At 39.7% G+C, this 25,056-nt stretch overlaps 2 long non-coding RNA genes across 5 annotated transcripts in view; one reads left to right on the top strand and one right to left on the bottom strand.

Moving 5' to 3' along the window:
• LOC308466307 overlaps window positions 1–25,056 on the top strand; it is a 101,706-nt gene that overhangs the window by 57,870 nt on the left and 18,780 nt on the right. The window lies entirely within an intron of this gene.
• Window positions 13,061–15,724, bottom strand: LOC308466308. Its single transcript, XR_013980711.1, has 3 exons — window positions 15,610–15,724; window positions 14,671–14,798; window positions 13,061–13,612 (listed from the first exon to the last, which is right to left on the bottom strand). It is a non-coding gene; the product is annotated as an uncharacterized lncRNA (long non-coding RNA).

Raw genomic sequence — 25,056 nt, 5'->3', positions numbered from 1 at the left:
ACCTCTGCATGAAGAGGGAACCCACTTTCTTGCCTTTAGAGCAGAACCTTTGTTACACTGTGCTTAGAATTGCCCACATTGAAAAGGCTGCTGTGCAGAGATGCACCTTATTTCACCCATTAAGGTTATAAGAATGACAAGATGTCTGAAGCATGTTAAAGTTGAAGCATGCTTATTTGCATGAAATGATCTTGAGTCCATCTCTCACGCCTTTCCCCCTCCAATGATGTCCTACAATCCTTAGAAATCTCCTACTGACAGCTGAATGTTCTTGCTCTCCTGGAGTGACATGAGCTTGTGCTGTCTGGCCACTAGAGGCCACCGTGGCATGTAGCAGACTATGCGCATAGGGCCTCTTTGTCCTTTGCTTTCCTGCTGAGAGCCAGAAAATAGGGGGCAGCAGCCTGGGAGAAACAGAAGGGGGGAAAGGTGATACCAAGATGGGCAAAACCAGTGTTTGTTGTTGTTTGTTTAACACCATCATCCCAGTTTTCTGTATAAATAACACCCGAAGTGGTACACAGGATAAGATGCAACAATAAAAAAATACAACAGCCGAATAACAAGCAGCAAAACAGCATCAGGGAGAATAAAATGGATTGTCAGAACATAATTATCCTGAGGCAGTAGATTGTTTCATTGGTGTAAGACCTTGGTGGAATAAAAGAAAAGTGTTTACCTGAACGCAAAAACCAATTTTAGGGCACTGATCTTCAAGTGGCAACACTTGAAGCCTCAATTTCACACCTGAGCTCCAGCTCTTGATCTTGGTTCCATGGCTCCTCCGCTAGAGTCAGACCCAGCAGGTGGCAAATTCAGGCAAATGTGCTCCAGTTTCAACTTATTATAGGTTAGGAGGGCTTCTGTCTCTCATCGTTACTCCACCTGGAAGTCAAGATCTGGGAACAGATCTGAATTCTCTAAATTTGAATTTTGCAGTGACAGGTTATCTAGATCGGAATGCTTTAGATCAGAAAGTGGGGCGGTTATTTACTCCTGTGTGTGACAGGTGCTCCAGTACAGGATCAAACTCTCCAAAATGTGTCATAGCAGAACTCCAGACATATGACCAAAGTTAACCTACCAGAGGAAGATGGTGGATGTCATAACTAACATGGACTTGTAACAAGCATGAATTTTCATTCCTGGGCGTGATGGGGGCCTTCCTACTATTCAGGAATCCCTCCCCTCAGAATCAAGAAAAAAGTGTTCAATGTGTTTCCAGAGGAGAAAGTGATCCCAAACAGAACTACAAATGGATAACTCAATATCCTAAACTTTGTAACATAGCATGCTGTACAGAAAATAAAGAACTCGGTAACATTTGTTAGAAAGAAAGAAAAAGGAATCTCTTGAACCTGAAATATCTATCCTAGTAAGAGGCAGGAAGGAGGTGACAGGTGGTAGTCCTCTGTTGCCAATTTCTGGAAGAAATATTCACAGTGAATTAAAATTTTATTTTTTCCCCTTTAGCTGCACTGATCTAAGAGTAAGTCCCACTGAACTCACTGCTGCATAGGATTGCACTCTTCATTATTATTTTTTAAGGAAAGTTTCTTTTTAGGATAAGGGAATTCAGAAAGCCCAATGAGCTTTGTGCTGAGAGTCCCAAGAATTCATCTTTAGATCTCTGATCATTTTCAAAATATGTATTTCCTTCGTTTCTGCTTCAAAGCATTCTCCTCCTCCCCCGTCCTCCCCCAAATCCTCTCTCTCTTAACATTCAAATTCTAATTACCAGACTGGACTTTACAAGTGGAACATAAATAACATTACATAGATAATTAAGATGTATCATTAATTGGAGCTGGTTTCAGTGTGCTAATTGCATAATTCAGCTGTCTGTTAAATAGCTTTTCCAGTGTGAAAATTACCCATTTATGGGCAATGCTTGTGTGAGCATCACACTCCCTCCACTCAGTAACATGAGTCAACATTTTTAGGTGTAGCTTCACCATGCAGAGCTCAGTCTCTTCATCAAAAGGCAGGTGAAAATCCTTAAAGCTCCAAAAGAGGATGGATAATTTCCGCCATAGAGCTGCCAACCTTTCCCTCATCCACCTCTGGCAGCACACTTAGACCTTCACAAGCTGTTTATCAGGCGGGTGATGTTCTTCAACTGCATTGCCATGTCTGGCTTGGATACTGAAGTCCATTTCAGGAACCCTCCCAGCAAAAAATAAAAACCAGGTACCAAGAGGTATTGCAACTAATTCTTGTTAGCAGCTTTTTGTTTGGTAAAACATAAAAACAATTCTCAGCTGAACTCTGAGTGAAGTCACAAATAGAGTCTTCACTAGAGAGGCAATGATCCGTCCATTTCAGCCCTCTCAGTTTCTCATTTTTCCTATCTTAAATTCCAGTCCGCAGCCATTTGCAATTAATTAAAAATAATCCTCATGAAACCTTAGTCTGAATTTCACCCAATAAACACATTTTTTAATGTAGTTTTGACTAATGGACACATTTCTGCAAGGCACTTCTCCTGATACTGTGCATTTTGTATCTTATTTTAAATAGTATATTCATTTTTATGCTCGCTTTCACGTAATGTGTGCATTGTTGTAAACATGGATTGGAGAACTGCAGTTCAGATAAGTGTGAATTTCAAAGGCTGCCTATGTTTTGAGTCTTATATTGTTTCTGAATGCATGAAGTGGATAGATTCAGCTTTAAATGCGAACTGAATCGAACTGATCCTCACTCCAGACCTTCTGGAGTGCTTTGGTGTTTGAGTCAATGCTTCTTCAGATCCGAAGCCATTCAGGACTTCTTCCATAAAGAAATAATGTTATTTCATTCTCCATTCACCAGAAACAAGCTGCAGGATGCTGAAATAAGATGCTAATCCGGTATATTAATCTTACTCTGGATTTAGCTAGGTAATATTTTGATTCCACATGTTGCAATTCCTGTTGAAATTCTTAAAAATGTTATGCATATCCTTTTCGGATAGTGGTTGAGGGACTAAACAGAGGTTCATATTTCAGTGCTTATGTTTTTCTACTGGCTCCTCTAGATGTTGTGTTGCAATGGCCCACTAGTTTACTTGATTTTTAAGAATGGATTATGTAGATTTGCCAAGGCTCATTAAGTGTTGCTTGTTGCAGAGGAAATTGCCCTGGGATAGGAGATGGGATCAGTGCAGGAGCATTGCCTCTCAACTGTAGGGGAAAATATCGGTCGTAAATTCCATAAATTAAGTATGCATCATATGTAGCAGTAATTTATTTTGTCTGTTCTTGATCTGCTGCTGGTCAATTTCACTGAAGGTACCTAAGTCCTAGTGTTATGAGAGAGGAAGAAAATATTGGTCCCCTTTTCCCATACCATGCTTAATTTTATAAACTTCTATCATGTTTCCTTCCCTTAGTTGGCGTTTTCTAAACTGCAAAGTGGCCTGCCATCCAACCTTTCTCCATAGAGAAGGTACTCTAATTCCTTCTTCTTTTCTGCACCTTTCCAAGCTCTACAATAACCTATTTTTTAAAAATGAGGCTACTGGAAGTTCACACAGTAGTTCATATATATTTATTTAACAAAATTAATTCACTTGGTTGCAGGGCCGGATTTAGGTGTGATGAGGCCCTAAGCTACTGAAGGTAATGGGACCCTTTATATGGCCAGCTGTCCTTTGTCAACAACAAATTGTCGCTGTTTTTGTTGTTGAATATATGCTATATGGTAATTTATGTACCTAATAGGTATCTAAAGCCATTTGCGCATAACAAAATATGTATTTTATCAAAGTAATTGTTGAACTGAAATACAATTAAGAAGAAGTATATTAATATTAATATTTTTTCCATTAATATTTTTTTGGGGGGGCCAAGAGAGTGGGGTCCTAAGCTATAGCTTGTTTAGCTTATATGTAAATCCAGCACTGCTTGATTTTATTTCTGTGCTTGTTTGAAAGAATAAAACAAGCTTCAAAGCACTTTACTATATATATATATATATATATATATATATATATATATAATGTTTAAATTCTCAGTTAAGAAACAGTCAAAAATTGATATTTAGAAACATGGAATAGATTATTAAAATATTAAAACAGTAGCTAAAAAAGTTAACACACATGTAACTTCAAGAAGTCTGGATAGGCTTGCCTAAACAAAATGTTTTAAGCAGGTGCTGAAAACAATACAGTCGTACCTTAGTTGCCGAACGCTTTGGTACTCATACATTTTGGCTCCCAAATCCTGCGAACCCAGAAGTAAGTGTTCCGGTTTGCAAATGTCCTTTGGAAGCTGAACGTCCGACACTGCTTCTGTGGCTTCTGATTGAGTGCAGGAAGCTCCTGCAGCCAATCGGAAGCCGCGCCTTGGTTTTCGAATGTTTTCGGAAGTCAAACGGATTTCCGGAACGGAATACATTCAGGAATCAAGGTACGACTATACCGCCAATGGGCCTGCCTGATCTCAATACACAGGGACTTCCAATGTGCATATGTTGCCACACTATGTGACTGATCACGCCATCTCTCCTCCTAATGGCAAACTCAGATGGTATGTGCTAACAAGAGGGGTGGTATTGGTGCGCCATTTCACTGCTCACTCCAAATTATGAGGAGGTTAAATAGCACCGGTCTCAAAACGTGTCCTTGGAGAATCTCACTACTTAACGCTCTCCCCCCCTTCAGTTTGTGCCTACCCTCTGCTTCCTCCAATTTATCATCCCCTTGAGTAATGTTGAACAAAAAAGACGCTCTTCTTCACACAGCACATAGTTAACCTACGGCCACCAACTTTGACGTCTTTAAAAGGGGATTACAGAAATTCTCGGGGGCTGTCAATAGCCACACAATGGCTATATATCTCCCAGACTATATCTTGCAAGCGTTCGAGTGCTTTATTTTGCTTTTGCTTTGTCATAGCTGGGGATATATTTTCCTCCTTTGGGAGCCTGTGATGAGTGGAACTATATTAGGGAATGGAAGGATTGTGTTAATTGTTTAATTATACTTTGCTCTAAATTATTTTGTTTTTCATGGGTTATATTGCATAGTTTGCTATTTATAAGTCACTTTAAAATGATTGGATAAAGCTGCACATGAGCAATATTATCATTATTATTAATAATATTATTAATAGCAATTTGTTTTCAGTATCAGAAGCGCTGTGTGCCTCTGAATACCAGTTTCTGGGGGATGTGATTGGTGCACGTGTCTTGCTTCTGAGCTTCCCAGAGGCACCTGATTGGCTAATGGTAGTGCAGAAAGCTAGACTATAATAATAATAATAATTTATTATTTATACCCCACCCATCTGGCTGGGTTTCTCCAGCCACTCTGGGCGGCTTCCAACAAAACACTAAAATACAATAATCTATTAAACATTAAAAGCTTCCCTAAACAGGGCTGCCTTTAGATGTCTTCTAAAAGTTTGGTAGTTATTTTTCTCTTTGACATCTGGTGGGAGGGCGTTCCACAAAGCAGGTGCCACTACCGAGAAGGCCCTCTGCCTGGTTCCCTGTAACTTGGCTTCTCGCAGCGAGGGAACTGCCAGAAGGCCCTCGGTGCTGGACCTCAGCGTCCGGGCAGAACGATGGGGGTGGAGACGCTCCTTCAGGTATACTGGACTGAGGCCGTTTAGGGCTTTAAAGGTCAGCACCAACACTTTGAATTGTGCACGGAAACGTACTGGGAGCCAATGAAGATCTTTCAGGACAGGTGTTATATGGTCTCGGCGGCCGCTCCCAGTCACCAGTCTGGCTGCCGCATTCTGGATTAGTTGTAGTTTCCGGGTCACCTTCAAAGGTAGCCCCACGTACAGTGCATTGCAGTAGTCCAAGTGGGAGATAACCATAGCATGCACCACTCTGTCGAGACAGTCCGCGGGCGGGGAGGGTCTCAGTCTGCGTACCAGATGGAGCTGATAAACAGCTTTCCTGGACACAGAATTGACCTGTGCCTCCATGGACAGCTGCGAGTCCAGAATGACTCCCAGGCTGTACACCTCGTCCTTCAGGGACACAGTTACCCCATTCAGGACCAGGGAATCCTCCACACCTGCCCGCCTCCTGTCCTCCCAAAACAGTACTTCTGTCTTGTCAGGATTCAACCTCAATCTGTTAGCCGCCATCTGTTAGACTAGATGGGCCTTGTGTCTAATCCATCAGAGCTTTGCTTATGGACACCTTTTTAATAAAAAATGTAATTGATAATTTATTTGCAGAATAAACAAATGAGGTGCTGTTGTGGTTGTTCATAGTTTAACCTTAAGTAAATCCAAGAGCTGAATTGATGAGAGCCTGGTCCTTGCTTCTAAAATCTGAAATGGTGCCCCTGAATATTATGCTTCCAGTGTCATTCAAAGGTGGTCTGTCAGTTATTAATTTAATTTTGAGCTGTAATTGAACTTTAATGAATGAAGTTGGGTCTTTTTCTACTTTGACAGGCTGACTTGAATTCGAAATATGACCTGGGATTTTGCATAGGTCTCGCATCTATAGCGCTGTCTGGCAGTGAAATATTTCAAAAGTCCTTAAAGCATTGCTGGGAAAATCTGAAGACATTTTTCATGGAATAAGGGAGCTCCATGAATGTTAGAATTAACTAACTAACTAACCAACTAACTCTTTATTCCTTGCTATAAAATGTTTCAACTAAACTTGCAAAGGCTAATTTACAATCTGAAATTATGTGAGTGCTGACTGAGGGGGCAGCTTTTCATTCACGGCCCTCCTAAGAACGGCTTACCTTGTGGCACCAACTATACAGTGTTTATTCTCCTAGACATTTCATCATGTAAAGTGTGAGTTGGTTTTAACACTGGTCTTGTCAGTTCAACTTGGATTTTTTTTTTTTTTAGTGTTGTCTTTTATTGTTCTCTGTCACTTTTCAGATTTTATACATTGCTTTAGCATTTTGCTTGTACGCTTGCTTTCCCTGACCGTTTTTTCTCCAGATTACTGAAGGGCAATCTGGACACTCCTTAAATAAATAAATAAGTAAACAGAATGGGCTGAGGAGCGTGAACCATCATAATTGGCATGTTATCTGACCATTTACTTAATTAATAAATATTTCGGTACTGCTAAATCAAGAAGAATGGAACTCTTCTCAAAATGGTGTGTGTAATAAAATCAATATAGCATTTAAAAAATCAAATGTAAAAACAAAAAGATAATTGTTAAGGAGAAGGAAAGGACAGGGATACAAAGCCACACTCCTAAACTTTTAACTGTCTTCCCTTGCCTTGGAGATGCATGGAAGTTGTCATTTTGTGAAGATGCTGAATACTTTCTATTAGAAATCTGCAGAATGGCTATTCTCACTGGTATAGTGAAGAGGAACATGGCTAGGGGGTGGGAGCGTAGTTTCAGTGCTTGCTTTCATTGCAGGACCAACCGGGTCATCTATTGGAGCAGTATTTGTCAGCAATGTAACCTGGGACTGGAGGACAGGCGCAGAAGGTGGTAGTCAACTGAGTAGGTCCATTGAAATAAATGAATATGAAGTTAGGTCCATTAATTTCAGTGTGTCTACCCTCACTAAAACGTAGTTGAATACATCCCATGATCTCTTTGTTAGGTAGGGTAGGCTCAGATAGTCATTGGCCCAAGGTCAACAGTGAGCTTCATGGCTATTCTGGGATGTGAACTCAGGTTTCCCTTGGCTTCATTTTTGTCCTCTCCTTGGAGACGTGGCTATGAGGGCTGTCACAATGAGCTCCTCTTCCTCAGAATTTACCACTACACCACTGAGTATTTTTGGTCCTTCTTTGTTGGGGAGAACAGAACAGTCCTTTGCCTTGAAGCATAGCTCAGTCCCACTTCAGTCCAATGGATAGGGATCAGTTTTGTGACTAGTGATTGCTTTCTGCTCCAGCTTGGGGGCACTGTAACTTATTCCTTAAATTGCCTCCTGTCCCTCACTCCTGCTACCTCCACAAATGACCACCAGTCCATGGTGCCACTGAGAAACAACCACAATAGGTGAGTCACGGTATCAAAAGCTGCAGGTATTCCAGCTCACTTTGCCAGCTTTTTCCCCAGGCTTTGTGTCTTGTCTACAAGTTATTCTTGATGTGTTCTAAGTAATGACACACCGTTCGGAAACCAACGAATCGTGAATCAAAGCTCCTGGTTACTTTCATAAAAGAGACATTAGAAACCCAAAACATAAAGATCATTTTATCTTTATTAACAGTTTAATGCATATGAGAAAGCTATTTGACATTTTTTACACCTCAAACTCTTTTCTTCATGCATTGCTGAGCAGACTGCACCAGAATTCATCCACTTAAATCCATTTAATAACTCAGTAGATTCTCTGTCAGGCTATGAGTTGATGCCAGTATATGGCTTTACTTAAGTGCTCAAGTACCCCATCCAAACCTTGTATTGCATTTGAACATTACTGTTAGTAATGAAAGTGTAATTGGGGTCACCATTAGACCAATACAAAAGTTTCCAAACCTGTATTTGTTAACATTTTTGTTGTTTCAAACACTAGCCCAGTATTAAGGAACCTGTGGCCAGGTGTTGATGAACTCCAGTTCCCCTCACCCTGGTCATTGGCCATGCATGATTGGGGCTAACAGGAGTTGATGTCTGACAACATCTGGAGGAATATTGGTTCACCTTCATGATAGAGTGATAGGAACAGCAATAGAGGAACATTGTTTAAATTAAAGGGTGGGGTACTAGGAAGAAGGGAGGATGTGTCTCTGTGTATAATCCTTCCCAGAAGGGCCTGAGCTGGGTTTGGCACCCTCAGCCATGGCCAAGATTTAGCAGCCCACTTAATTTGTCCCATGGAACAATGTGACCTGTTAAGAACTACACTCACCTTCCAGATGTTGCCTTGGATCCATGGCTTTGTACTCTAGACTGAGAATTCTAGACTGTAACAAAGAGACAGAACCCAGGAGGTGGCATATAAGCTTGTCATTATGATGGGTATTAGTTGGAGGGAAAAGAAGCTCTGTATTTTGCTGGGAATCCACCAACATAAGCATACTGAGAGAGGCTGGGCCAGCCAGCGTCCAAAATGGTGGATTTGGCCTTCCAAAACATACTAAGACAGTAGCTATACTTTTTCCCATTTGAAGTGGATTAGGAAAAAGGAATTAAGCCAGGTCCTTTCTCTTTGGAATTCCATTTATTTGGGAGGAGCAGGAATTCCATTTATTTTGTGGGTATTGGGCAGTATACTAATATGATGATGATGATGATGATGAGCCTTGGTTACTTTGGTTTTTTAAAAAAGTTTTAATTAAATTTTTGAATTTAATAAAATTTAACAAAATATATCAAAAAAATAAGCCATGGTTGTTAGTTTATAAACCTTGGCCTGTGTCAGTCATGGCTTTGGCATTGCATTATGTGCGAATGTGGCTAAGGTTATGGCCAGCTATCCATTCAACTCGAGAAGCTAGAATAATCATGAGCTTAAACAAAAGGAACTTGTCAAAGCTCAGCAACTTCAATGATCCTCCTTGATTTCTCAATTACAGGAAAAGGAGTGTGAATGAGACAGATGTGACTTTAGCTGAGATAAATGTGTCTTAAGCACTTCCTTGCATCACTTCAGTTTGACTTTAAGCAGGATCACATTCATGACCCAAGTACAACAGCAGAGAGATGCAACCCATCCTAAATGTATACTGGCTGAATTGCCATTCATAGTCATGAAGAAGAATTCAGCATCTCTTTTGCTTCAGCAAGTTGCCCACATGAGGCATCTCACGCTTTTAGCACCGAAACTGATAACATAGTTGTTTCTTTAGTTTCATGCTAGGGGTATTCCCTGATTTTCCTTGGCACCAGACAGATTTCAAGCTGAAGGAGCACAGCAAGGAATCCGTTTTTCAGATCTGCAAGACAAGCTTCTTTTTTTCTGAATGGGCACCCTCTGTTTCATAAATGTACATGGAAAAAACTCGTAATGTCTCAATTTCAAATGCCTCTTTGGGAGCTTGTTTATTCAAATAAAAGCCTTACAAATTATTAGCATGAAAAAACTCCACCACTTTGCATTTTCTGGGATGTGTTATCCTATTAGGCAAAGTATCGTTCTGTATGTTTATAACTTACACAATTACTGTTCTTGATTAACAACTAAAACTGATGAGTTGGCCTTTCACGAAGCCGTAAGCAAAGTCAGCCATGCAGAAAATATAAGGGAAGGGAAAACAATTAAAAGTTATTTTAGTTGTTATGTTGGAGTTGATTGTTGTATTTACATATTTCTCCCCCTCCCCAATAAAACATGAAAATCTTTGTTGCGTACAAAGTGCTGTTTTATCAATGGCGTTATTTCACAGTAACATTAGAAATTTCAGATTTATTACATTCATTTTGGATTAGCAAGCATCATGTGTGTGATGTATTAAAGAATAGATTAAATTCGTGCAATACATAAATTTAGTACCACATAGTATGACTGTCTCTAGTCTTCACAAGTGCAGAATTAACAGGGCAAATAAGCAGCAGCCGTCATTGTTCGCCTGGCAGAATGAGGGTGCATGTGGAACCACTCCAGCAAGAACAAAATTTATGAAATCAGTTACACAGTTTTGCAAACCTGCAACTGGAATATTCAAAACATACCATAGGAATGATTAATCACATCAACAAAAGGACAGCGAGTGTTTTGCAAATGCTATTACACAGTACTGGTGTTCTAAAAACACTTAATTCTGCAGAGGGTTATAAATTGGTGCTCAAGTTTAATGGGATTTAAAGAACCAACCAACTTCTTCTCATTTAAATTTTTATTGATTATCTTGCAAAGGTGATATAACACACTGAAAATCATCTCAGCATCAGCATGTGCTTCCTGCTAAATAAACCTGTGGCAGGGAAGGCAGTTGCTCCTATCAACAGGGTGTTAATTGGCAAGTGAATTGGTCTTGGGGTTCAGTCAGAAGACCAGGATTCTGTCCTTTGCTGTCTTGACGGTGTCCTCTAGCAGGACTTTTCAGCATAATATGTGTGCCTCTGTTCTATTGGCAAGAGGCAAGAATTAATCCTTCCCCAGGCAGAAATGTGGCTGGGATTTACACTCCTCCTTCCAAGCAACTGGACTGAGAGGTCCTGAAATGGGAAATCTAGGTCCCCCTGATAAGGGGAACAGATTGGTTTTCTGCCTTTGGGTAGGTGTCAGTCTCTTGTAGAACCTGACACATTTTGGAATAAGGACAGTGGGTGCATCCAAACTTGCTACTGTTTTGTGGGAGGGATTTGTGTGCATGCTGGAAATCTTTTCCCCGTCTAAATTGCTATTTCAAAGCTGCTCTTAGTCCTGTCTATGACTGAAAAAATATGGGTATATGTTAATCCTAAAAAATCTGAGCTGCATTTACTTTGGTGGTATTTTCTCTCAAGCGTGAGAGAGATTGCAACCTTAGCCCAATAAAATGTGCTCAACATAGCAACCGTCATTGTATTTAACTTCAATTTATTTTAAAATTTATTCTAAAGATAACTAATAGATTACAAGAACGTGGCCACCAATGTTTGAACAGTCTCCCAGGGACTGCAGGCTCTTCGGCTTGGCTTCCGCAACAGGAAGTCATTAAATCAGAGATGGGAGGGCTCTCAATGGTCATTCCTGTCAATCTAGGAAATCCACCACAGTAGCCTCAACCTTTTGAAGTTGTCAAAAGTTTCATTCATTTTGGCCGTGCAGGTTCAAGGACAGCCGGCTGAAATACAGGGAGATGAATAAAGGAAGGGTTTTCTCAAAGGTTGAACCTTGAGAAAGCCAGAAAAGGCAATTTGATAAGGAATGGTCTAACACAGCCTTCCTCAACATGGTGTCCTCTGGATGTTTTGGACTTTGCTCCTATCACCATTGATCATGCTAGTCTAGGGGCTGAGGGTTGCCGTCTAAAAGAGCTGCAGAGCATCAGGTTAGGGCAAAATGCCCTAGTGTGCATATTCTTAAGAATCCATGCTGGTTAGTAGCAAGCAAGCACCTGGTTTTCTTAGAGCTGCGAAAGAATAGATCCTTTGTAAGCTGCTCTAAGCATGTAAGTGATTATGAGTTTACCACTCAATAATTCCTTGACTTATCCTCTTGTTGACTCTTCTGTCCTCCAGTACTAAACTGTCTTCCTTTCTCAACCAAGTGCCCCGCCTCCCTCCACCTTGCTTAGGGTGGGGCCTGACAGGCTCCATTAAGGACTGCTGCTGGACAGAGAGGGCTCCTTTTTTAATATTGTTTTTATTTTTTATCTATGTCATTTTATATTGTTTTTGATATTAATGTTGTATTTTTTGTTTTAGATTTTATGATTTATGTGGAAATTGTTGTCCATTTGGTTGTGTACCTTTTGATGTGTTTTATTTATTGTTTATGACTTTTGTTATGTTGGTAATTATGTAAATCTTGTCATGTTGTAAGCTGCCTTGAGCATTGTTTTAACTATGGAAAGGCGAAATAAAATGATGGTGATGGTCGTGGTTACCACTTAGATCGCAAATGACTTGGAATTAAATCCCACTGTTTCAAACAGAGCTTTTGTCTGAACAAATCAATATATTTAAGACCACCACCTCTTTGACTGGGTTGTTAATAGCAGCCTAACTTGGACGAGCCCTGCTGTCTGTTGTGCGTTGGATTAGAAATTGTTGGATATTATGCCTTAGATATTGCATCCTGAGCTGCATTTCTGCACCTGTCTGAAAGCGACGGTGACCTCAGACTGCTGCTGAAAAGGGATTTCTCCATTCCTGCCATGCTTAATCAAATTTGGGCCGGAATGAAAAGCTAAATTTCCACTGGGCATTCAATATGTTTAGGACTATCAAAAGGCTTTGCAGTGTCAGATCGAGTGTGTTTCATGGTAATATTTTGTTTTAAATTCTGGTAGTTTGCCTCCCAGCCTCCTTTGACAGTTCACAGTATCGTGGACTTTGCATAGGTAATTGTATTGCCATTTTTTTTATTGTGTACATGCGTGAATAATAGAACAAATTTAACAGTGCCTGCTGTCTCCTATGACCCGCTGGAAATGAAATGTGCCATCTCAAGGGTTTTATACCAGAATACATTTTTCCCCCTTTTTGTATTAACAAATGCAGACTCGCTTGAAGAAACACAGTATTTAGACTTGAATTCTAGTCATGATTTAATGGCATGTTCCACACACCCACACCCACACCCACCCACACACACATATATATATGGGATACAGATCTCACATCTATTGTATGAAGGAAAATTTAAGGAATGTTTGCATCACGTAGAAGTGATAGCTCTCAGCACACCCAAGGTTCAGCTGTTCATTTGTTTGGTATCAGGGATACCAAAAAGGCTGCTGTGTGCCTATGTTGATTTTATTTATAGCAAAAAAAAAAAAAAAGCCATCTTGTTTGATGAAGGGCTCAATAAGCTTTAGTGATTAAAAAATAAATACATCTGATTTGAGAAAGAAGTGCTTGCTTCTTCAGCATGAGAATTGCCTTGCCGCATGAGATTGTTCTAAGGTTCATGTAGCCCAAGAGTGCATTTTGAAGAGTAGTTAGCTTGATCATTCTGGGAGTTCAGGGAAGGCATTAAGATAAGGGCCGTCCACTGTCATCTGTGCTGCCTCTGTGAGTAGCTGTCAACAGCAGTAGTAGTCAGTGGCATAGCGTGGGTTACCGGCACCTGGGGCTGTGCGGAAGGGTGGGTGGGTGGGAAAGAGGGAAATGGATGGAGTACTTATGCACATTCAATTACCTAACGGCATCCGCATCACTGAGGACATTGCAGCCACAGCGATAAGAGTCCTTCCGTTGTCTGGAGATGTCACTTCCTGATTCACATGGAGAAGCTGTTTTCGATGGAGCCCAGTGATGGAAGTGCACAACTGTATTGAGGCAGCACCAGGTGTTGAAATTCTACACCCCCTAACAATTTTCCACCCTGGGCAACTGCCCCCTAGTTTCCCATGCTACGCCACTGGTAGTAGTAGTAGCAACAGCAACAGCAGTGATAGCATTTGAATAACACTTTCAAGTGTTCAAAGCACTTCACATATATTACCTACTTGTAATCTGTACAACCGGTCTTGTACGGTAAGTCAATATTAACACACACACCAATTATTGCAGATTGGAAGCTCAGGCCTAGAGAAAGTCGCTTCTCAAATGTCACCTAGTGAGTTCATGGCAGAACCACACTTACCTTTTGCCGTTCTCTTTCCAGGCACATGCTTAAAATTGTGTGTTTTGTTTTTTTGCCCCTGAGCTTTCCCCGTGAAAACCCACTCTTTAGCACTCAAGCAGAGCAAACGTCAATTTGTGTTTTCCGTGGATTTAAAGCTCAAAGCACGGACCAGGCCTGGAAAGAGTGAAGGGAAGTGTGGATAAGCTCTTAGTTAGTCTCTTAACCAGGACACTCTGCCAAATCTCAATGAAGTTGTGCAACCCCTTTTTAAATAGCCAATTGTCTATAAATTAAGGAACATACAGTAACACACTATTGTTTCAAGTGCTAATTGACCAGGAATCACTATGAATGAACACTTAGTTCAACGCCCACTGGAATAATGATCTGGTGTTGACAATAGCCACCTAGTTGTAAGTGCAAAAGTTGCCTTTTGGTATTATAGTAAAATGCAATGTTCCTCATGCAAAAGAATTTTGTCTTTGAAAGAATTTTTGTCTTTGTGAGAGACATTAAGTTGTAAATCAAGGGAGAAATGCATGTTGCATTGTAGTCAGCCTTACCATTGATTTTAATGGGTTTGTGTTGCCTTGTTCCCTGTGGACGAAGCCTGGGTGTGATACGCAGTTATCGCTGTCCAAAGAAGTGTTGGTTTTCCTGCTCTCTCTTCTCCTTGGCTTTTCTTTCAGACCTGATCAATATTCAAGAGGTTGTGTGCCTCTGATGTTCCCAGGCAGGGACGCTAAACTTATTACACTTTTCACCTTTTATAGTCATCTAATCAGAATTATTTTTTAGTCAATGATTTGAAAACCCTCATCCCAGAAGTGGGCAAGTCGCTGAGCCAAACAGTCCCCTGCCTTCTGGTTTTATTTATCACTCTTTGTCATTAGGGCATGCTGGGCACGTAGAGACAAGAAAGAAGAGAGACTTCCAGGGATTGGGGGGGTTGGGGAAATGATTTTGCATAATAGAAATAAAAGTATTAATCTGTCATATGGTAAACAGGGATATGCTGTCTTGGTGAGGCTTAAAATAGCCACTTATGCATGTAAAATTTGGGAAGACTCAAGTCATTGATCAGAATTCACAAATATATGAAGTAAAGAGAAGCATCTGACTCCATCATGACTTCTTTGGGTGCAATTCAGTGTTGAATGTTCTTGACCATTGATTCCAGAGGGGTTAAACTTGTTTAACTCATTTGATAATTCCACCTTCAGTACTCTGTCCAAACTCTAATTTAGGCCATGTATGTGTGGAAACTGTTAGCTTTCATTGTATACTTTGGAAGCCAATTATACTGGTGGGCAGAAGGTAGATATTGGGATCTACTGGTAAATCTCTCAGTGATTTACAGTAGATCACAAAGTGTTCCAATTCCTAATTGTTTAACTGTTAAACTTTAACAGTGGCGGCAGCAACAACCAACAGGCTTCTCCCCTTTTAAATGAGGCTGCTGAAATAAAGAAAGTTTTGAAATTAACCCTTTTTTGACTCACCTCATGTTAACAGCCAGTGAAGTGCTTTAGATTGCCCTTGCAGATGTGAAACTCTTTTGACAGGAGATGACATGGGAAAGTTCTAATGAAGTGCACCATCATGTTGAAATATTGTGACATCACAATCCTGGCTACGTTGTCTGTTGAACCTTGGTTTCTCATTCACAGGTTTTGTTTCTCCACACAGGTATTGGTAATGTAAAATCTATTTCATAAATCTGTTATAACTACTGTACTTGCATCTGTGGCCGTGTTCTCTAATGGGCATGTTGCCCTGGTTGAATACGCATTGGCTCCCCATTAAATGGAGCCATTGGTTTTGAGCCTTTGAGGGAGTCTCAGTGAGGATGCTTCCTCCCAGGTTGAACCCATGACCCTGAGATGATGCGGGTAAGAGTCTCTGCCTGTATCTCCCCCCCCCCCTTCTAATTAAACATTAGGACTAGACAAGGCCCCTGATTTGGTTAATGGCCAAACTGGCCCTATCAGGATCACCACATTGGACCCCAAACCAAATCAGGGAGATAGCTCACATTTTGACTGAGTTTCTAAACCCAAAGCATAACTTACATGTTTACTTTCAATATGTGAATTTGTGCAAAATTTGATACACCCACCTAGCAAGTTTCTTTGTCTCTCCGTACTTTGTACAAACAAATGTGTGCTGTTGATCTGCTTGTTTTTTCTTCAACTGCTGAAATGGATTACTTGTTTCTATAGCTGGGTCATTAGTCTTGGACTACTCAGTTATCACATTATTTCTTTTCACCCAATTTGCACAGGACTTGGAGCCACAGTGCTCCTTTGGAGACAGACATGGTGTCTACACAACTCAACACAACCCCTTGTGCCACTTGCCCATTCCAAATCAGATTATGTCTCATTAATTGGACATTCCAGAATCATGTGCTTGCATAAGCTATATGTAAATGAGCTTAGCCTTAATGTGTCTGTTAATGAAAAAGATTCACTAGGAAATTAAAGAAGGGTTTATTTAACTTAGTTTAATTTAAAGGCCACTTAACACACTGAGCATTAATGATGCAGTCTACGGTAAATGTATCTCCTCTGTTTGCAGTATTACTGCAGCGGGGGCTGCAATGCGCACATGGGGTTGAATCCAACAAACTACTCAGAGTAAATCCATTGAAATCAATGGACCTAAGTTAGTAATGTTTATTAATTTCAATGAGTCTACTCTTGAGTATGAGTAGCACTGGATAGAAATAGAAATAAAAATTGTCTAGGGTAGAGGTCACACCAGTCACCTGCTAAAGATAATATTAAGATAATGGTTTTGTTTTCCCAGCCTTAAAGAAGAGAGAGGCCACATTTGAATTGAATCTTTTTACTATTTTGACCACCTTATTTTTTTGCTGCTTTTATCAATGGTTCCATTTTGTTTAGACTCTGAGTCTGGATAGAATTAGTTGCATGGTTTGAGGAATCTATGCTTCCAGGTGTCATAAGAAAGCTGCAGAGATAGTGCAGGATAGTGCGCACCCCGGAAATGATCTCTTTCAGCTTCTGCCTTCTGGAAGAAGGTACAGAGTTATAAAGACTAGAAACAGTTTTTATCCAAATGCGATTTGGGTTTTAAACGCAGTGTAAGGTAGTCTCTATGGGAGTATATTGTATTTAATTATGGGGTATCAGAGTTTTTAGGGGGTTAACCAGGCTGGGATAGCTGGGACAGCAGGCTTGTTGGTTTTTGAATGTCTGATGTAGATTTTTTCAATTTCGTTGTTCTGTATGGGACATTGACAATAAAGATTATCGTATTGTATCATATCGTATCGTATTATATCGTATAGTATCATCCTAAGAGCTCTGCAGACAATTTTAGTACATTTGTACTCCTGGGTCACTATGTCCAGTTGTATAGAAATTATTTGAAAAGTAAAAGATCACAAAAAAATGTGACTGGGTGAGGTAAGAGGAAGGTTCAGAAAACTGCACGCATTCAGAATGTTTGTGATGATGGACAGTGCTTTTTTCTGGGGAGATGCAGGGCCACACATACACCTAAACATTTTGTGAATCTTTGTACTTTTGTCCATTTACTCTATTTATTTTTCCCGATTTGAACTACAAAATGGTGATTTTCTTGAGTCAAAATGAGAGTACCCCTAAACATTTTTAAAGAAAAAAAGCACTGATGATGGAAGCATCAGTAGAAGGCTTAACAGAAGTGTAGAAGGCTTAATTTCAGAATTGAATAAGACTGGAATTTTGGTGCAATATTGGAGTTAGAACCACATAATTAGACTCATATTTCCATGCTTAAAAGAATTTTGTTACAACCTATTTATAAAATTACGCATTTGCTCTTATACAGTATCTGTCTCATGTTTTGTGATGAAAACCATCCACTCTACACTGAAATATTGGCCGAAATTCATTTCAAATGCCTGGTGATGGCTTTCAGTTGCTCTCTGGGTTACTCTCTCCTAGCAGACATATCACATTTAAATGAAGGATTTATAGACATTTTCAGCTCTTTGTGGCTTTTCAAGCTTTATGTTCAGCTGGTGTTTTTGGATTTGGAACCATCTTTCTACCCAACTTTTTATGAGCAGGATCATGGAATTGGTTAAAGCTCAATAACTGTTTTCTTGCACACAGTGTTTGTAGCAGCTCACTGCATTGTCACACAATTCCTTCTCCTAATGTGCCTTTGGCAAGAATGCATTTCCCAGAAGGTACTGGGCTCTCCTTAAAATGAATAATTGGTGTTCAGTACAGTCTGATCAATATGCATTATTGCTTTATATACTCTACTGTCCTATCAGTGAATAAGCAAGAGGCATTGTTAGTATCAACAGAATAAATGGAAAGACCACACATAGAGAAGTCAATCTAATGCTGGTTTCATTGCTATCCAAATTGCAAAATGGGGAAGACTGGCTGAACCAACCCATCTCTTGAGAGAAGACGTTGCTCCTCTGAAGAAGGGTAACATGCAAATAGACCGTGGTGGGGAGGTGTGTGTTTCAGAACAAATATGTCAAACGCACTTTTGAATGGTTAGTTATGTATATGTATCCTATTCAACCTTTTTTTCAAGGAGCTCAGGACAACCTGTATGATGTCCCTTCCATTTTCTTTCAGCAGAAAGAAAATTTTGATTTATCAATTTTTATTGTTTAAATTACTCTATTTTTTACTTTTAAATGTTGTTTTGTATTTCTCTTGTAAGACTCTTAGAGAACTTTATGTAAATTTAATAAAATAATCATAATCATTAATTAGCCATTTGAAGTTTGTCCAGGCTGGGAGCGTATGATAGGCCAGAGGCCAAGTCGATATTTGAGCTTGAGTCTTCCTTGTCTTAGTCCAACACCCTAACCATTACACTATGCTGGCTACACCATGTCCTTGGGCATACAAGCTTGTGATGAGAGATATGTTGAAGGGCTGTTAAAAATAAATCAGTTTAACTAATGGCTGCTGGGAGGACCATAGCACCCACGCATGAAGGAAGATGGGGCCCAGAGTTTGTTCTGGGAGTGTCTCCTTACAGCTTGTCTCTTCTTTCTGTATGTGGCTAATTCTGCTGTGTCTGCATTTAGGGCAGCTGAATGAACCAATCACACCTGAAGCAGAGATGCAGCACAATTTCTTTCCATCCCTCAGAGCTGTTTGTTGTATCTCTGCATTAGTTACCTCTGAGCTCGCCTTTTTTCCTATCAGGGCAGGGACTCATTCAGAGACCCCAGGGGGTGGCTTCCTCTGTAGAAAGATAATTTTTTACTTTTTCACATGCTTAATGTAAACCTTTTGGGATATGAAAGTGAAGTATACCTCCAGTTTTCAGAAGCTTGGGAAACACTGGATTAGATGCTAATCAATGCCATGTTCATTTCCCTCTCCCCTCCACACACTCCTTTCAGAGGATTATACTGCTTGTTTTCAATGCCTCTCTCTTGAGTGATATCCATCTTATTTGCATTGATCAGAAATAATGGCTGATGAAGCCTGCTGTCTACTGTGATCCAAGCCAATTTGCGCAAGTATTTTTTAAATGCCGAAATCAAATAGTTGACCTTTTCTGATGACTGTTGGCAGTTTGATAAAGCAGATGTGAAGCAGCTCCTAGGTGGTGGGTTTCAAAAAGTGGGTTTAAAACATGATCAGGGTGATGTTCAACGTGTGTGTGTGTGCGCGCGCGCGCATGCATGTGCTTAAAATGTACCTGGGAAATGGCAGGCTTCTATTAGCAATGTTATTTTTTCAGAATAAACAGACCAGACTTCATTGTGATTTACTATACAAAAGGACAATTCATGATGTTGGTGAATTCCACATCTGGGGGGGGGGGGGGACTATTATTAGTTATTGAATTTTTGTTTATTGAATTTATAGCCCACATTTCCTTTCATAGTAGCCCAGGACAGCAAACAGATACACAATTTAAAAGCAAAAACCAAGCAAAAGCTTTTTTGTGTGTGTGTAAACTACTTTGAGGGGTTTTTTACAATCAAGGGGTGTGGAAATTTTATGAAATAAATAAATGAAAAACATTCTAAAACAGTTTAAATATTCTGAGTTATAAAGCTTTTCAGTTGTGTCAGTTAATTTATCCGATAGCAGGCAATAGACAAGCCCTGAGTGAAGATGAAACTGTCACAATCAGTGGATGTTCCTCTGTGGACACAAACTTTCCACTAACTTTCCTTCCAGCATAACTCCTTAATGCATTCACCAGGTGTATATCTATCACATGGAAAGTATGGCAATCCTGATTAATCCCACCTACAGATAAACAACTGAGAGATTAAATTTACCAATGTCCAAGTCAACTGGCTTAATATCCATCAGATCCTGTACTTTGTTTCCAAGAGGAAGGTTCAGGAGCAAGACCCTAGAGGTCTCATGCCTTTTGAGGCATTGTTTTTTAGCATGGCAGATGAGTCAAGGCACCTGGTTTTAAAGATATTCTGTGTATCTGCATTAACAAAAGATAGCATGGGAATGATAGTTGGTCAGAGGCAGGTTTGGGCATAGATATTAGTCTATGAGGATAACATCCAGAAGAAGATCAATAAAGCTCCTACTATAGCTCTCTGGTTCAGCAAACTTTGGGAAATTGCCAGTGTGGAGATGTGTACTATATGTGTCAAATCGATGTCATCAAGGGGCAAGGAAAACAGGATTCCTATTTTGCAGAATGGAAGCATTTTAATTTTAATACTAGTAAGACTCGCAGTACAAGGACACTTCCAGTCCAATGTGTGACAGTTTGTGGAAAAAATAATGATTCAGGCGTCTGTTGATTTTTCATCAGTTAATGTTGTTTATGAGGCCTTAATTCCCTCTGTCTAATGAATATTACAATTCAGAACTTTGTGTTCAGCAGGTCAACATGTCATAGGAGAAATCTACACACATATTAAAAATGCTTTAAAAAAGACGTTTTGAAAAATACATTGAATTTTGCATAGTGTCACATTTGTATATTGCACATTATAACACATTTATAACGTTTTGTTTGCAGCTGTGTAGCTGAGTCCCTAGTTGACAGGTTGCCTGCCAGTTGCATCATCTGGAAGAACTCAACAAGCCTGAGTGAATTGTTGGGCTAGGATGTAGCTAGGAGGAGAATTTCTGATAAATGTAGTTTCACTTTGAAATAATCTCAGCTAAGCCTGACATCTGCACCAGGTTTAAAACAAGCTCTGGACAGTTTTATAAGAAGCTATCTCCAAACCGATACGATGTTTAACATGAGATGGGGAGTAGAATATTTCATTTATTTTTTGGGTCTAGGCTTCCAGTGTTTGGTCTGCAGTTTGAAAATGTGATTATTTTAAAAAAGTGTCCAATCCAGTTAACAGCAATGTTCTTACTTGCCTTTTAGTTTTCATTGGTTTGTATTTCCTTTGATTATAGAGTTTGAAGTACAAATGTTCTTTTCTTCTTTATGGTCTTGTATTTATGCACACTTTGAATGACAATGCCCAATACCCATTTGTAAGAAAACTTCCCTATTTTCATGTTAGAAGGGCATCCAGTGAGGAATGGAGCGGCCTGGGTTTGAACACCAAAGGGAGGGCAATGTCCTCCATACCTCAGGCAGAAACATTACAGGGTATTTTAATCAGATGTGATACCTCCAACTGCTCTAAAAAGGCAATTCAAATCAAGTGCTAGGGAGGGTTTTTTTATTATTAGGAGAGGAAGCAGACTGAACAAAGCAGAACCAATAGACATCTCCACTCATACATTTGCTTGACAGAAATATATCTGAAGTATAAAAATTATAGTCAGAAATGGGAATCTCCATTACCTGCAGAGCTTTCAGTATGATGCAGCTCTTCATATCAGGACCTAAAAATTATCTCTCTGTGTCTCAGTTTGTTAGGGTATGATAAATCTCATTTTAGGGGTTGACCAGTTCAGCCATGAGAAGGAAGCGATTTCATGTAGGCAGTTTTCTCTGTCTTGCTTGTTTCCCAAAGTAGGAGTGCATCAGTGTAGTTATACCTAACTGGTTGATACTCTGTGAGGATGTGACAATGAATTATTGGCTTTGGTAGATAATACATAATTTATCTGATTGATTTCACAGTTACTTCAGTAGTTGCCTATGGAGATTTTTTTTTAGCTTTCCAGTTGTTGAATTATTGAAAGTTTTGATATTTCAGATCTAGTAGCACCATTTCAATCACCTTCCATGTCCCATTTCAGGCAAGGCTCCATAATGTGGCAAAGCGGTGGCGTGTATACAGGAGGGTATTTTCCCGGTGCATTCGATCAAATGAATGAACCCTGGCTGGCATGAAGTGCTGTGTGATGAGGTTTTTGTAATCTTTCCCATTAGCTTCCTACTAATTTGTGAACTGGTCAGGATCAGCACAATGGAGAATGTGTTGTGAAAGCACTCGGCGGTGATTTGGACACAATGTGAGCCTACTTTGATAGCCAGTGGACAGTTTTTCACGTGTACCTTTAATATACAACTAGTGGGCATAATGTAAGGTAACCAGATGTCCCTGTTTCCCAGGGACAGTCCCTGGATTTACAAATTAGTCCCCATACAAAATCCACTGAAGTTGAAAAGTGTCCCCAGATTCACTGAAAAAATCTGGTAACCTTAGCATAATGTCCAGTTCAAGCTATGGTCACACTGGCAATTATTATGCACTCACTCTGTTTCCAGTGCTGGGTTTTTGATCTGTGGTTACACAACAATATCCAAAATGCATACGCATCAAGTTGTTGTTGTTACTGTTTAATATGTTGATTATCAAACCTGTTTGACACCAATTGGAGTCTTTAAGATGTTCCTAATTTGTCTCCAGTCAAGTTGTAAACAACCTTGCTAAAGTGTTCCCTTTGGCTAGGGGTGGTCCTGCAGCTTTGCTTCACTTCTGCCTCTTCTCTAACCTCCATCTCCCCCGCCTTGTGTACTTTCAACTTTAACCAGTAAACAATTTTACCACTCATGGCTGAGCAGCCATTTAGTGATCCAGCTCCACAACTGGATGGTGGGATCCTGCAAGTACAAGGGGGGCAGCAGTGAGGGAGGAGGATTTGTTGCCTATCTGACAAACACATGCAAAGGTTGAAATTATATGTAATGTTGCCTTATATGTAAATGTCTAAACATATATTTTCATCAAACGTTTTTGGACACAGACCACCTGGACCTGCTCTGTTGAAAACCCTGTGCAAATGGAAACAGTACTGCAGAAAGAAAAGGTTCTGCTCTTGCATAACTCTGCTCCATAAACCAGTGAGGTTTATGAAGCAGAGATGCCATGTGGATTTCATCCTTTTATAACTAAAAATGGTGTGGATGGATAAACTGGAAGCAAAGTGGTATAAGGGGCACCCTTTCCATTCATAAATAAATGTAAAGGGTACCCTTCTGACACATTATATGTACAGTTAATTTATAAGAGAAGCACAGGTTGCTAAATTTTCCTTTACACTGGGAAAGTGTGACGAAACTGCTGGGGGAAAGACCAGTAATGTGTAATATTGCTCCCCCTCCCTTACTTTGAAGGCAGTCAACTCTAAATAATCTGATTATTCATAATTCACTGATAATAAATAATTAATTTTTTCATTAACTAAAGCTTTTGTGTAATAACATATGTTTTATTTTAAAGTCAATTTAATATTAATTACAGGTTCAGCTAGTGGAACTTATGGAGAAATTGCTCCAAGGTGACTTGTACACCATCTAGGAGACTGGATATTAGTCTCTTTGGGGCCTCCTGGACTGCTTTCCTTCTTTGGGATTTGGTCTGGAAGATAAGGGGTCCAAATCGTGCAGGGACCCCAGAAGCAACTTTAGCCCACATTGCCTAGCAGACCCAATTTGAGTGGCACAAACTCAAACTGGTTTATTTGTTATTGTATATATTTCAACAAGCCCAAAGTTTGTGAGTCAGTAGCACAGATGTTGTAAAGGTGTGGTGATCTGTCATGGAACAACCCCACTGAAGAAGGTAACAGTGGTTACACAGACCTTGATGCTGTTGCAAAGGGGCCCCGTGACAGTTCAAGCTCCAAAAATATAGGTCCACCATTGAGAACAGACTGCGGTTGGTGGGACAGTGCCCCATTAACCCTAAGAGACCAGCCATCATTGTTAGGAAGTGGAATTCAGCCACCAAACCAAAGTGCAAGTTGCTACTGAAAGTATATAGCAAATGAGTGGTGTTGGCAGTGGCTGGCAATCTTACCTTAATGGAAATGCAACAATATATATTTACATATATATTTACTTGAAGGGTACATTTGCCCTGAGAGATTATTTAGAATCCAGTGGTTCAGCTAATATCAAGAGTTTTTTATTTCTTTGCTGTCAACCCATTTCACTCTTCTCTGGAATGAAAGCAACATTATATCCTTTGAACTTAAAAAAATTATTTTTATTTTTGGAACCAATAAAATTATGGTAAATATTTACAAATAATTATCTCACATAAAGGTTACATAAAATCAAAATGTCCACAAGTAACAGTCACTCTCATGAAAAGACACACAGATATTGAAACTACGCCAATCTTATTGCATGTTTCTTCAACTAATCTAAAATAAAATGTTTGCAGTCAACCATTTAACTTAGAATAAAAATCACAGTCCAGTATTGACAAGAAAATTGAGAACCAAAGCAAAAAGAAATCAACTTATTCCCCAAACACCCCTCCCTTTGACCCACACCTTAAACACCCACCCAGCTAAAAAAATAAAATCAAACAAAAACATCCCAAAACCCAAAACAAAATTAAACAAAACAAAGTGTTCGACATCTTTGGCAAATTGGCACTGCTGTCATTACATTCAAATATTATTACACACAAAAGCAACACACAACACTAAGAAAAAAACACCAAGATTTCAAGTCAGTTCTTTTCCTACTAGAAAAAAAGAATACAAAACATACACATTTTAAGAAGCAATTTTATCTGTGTGGAGACAGTCATCTCCTAC

This window comes from Podarcis pityusensis (genome assembly GCF_964106645.2).
Source record: "Podarcis pityusensis genome assembly, chromosome: 17".
In the NCBI taxonomy this organism is placed as follows: Eukaryota; Metazoa; Chordata; class Lepidosauria; order Squamata; family Lacertidae; genus Podarcis; species Podarcis pityusensis.
This window is presented reverse-complemented; position numbering and strand designations above follow the sequence as displayed.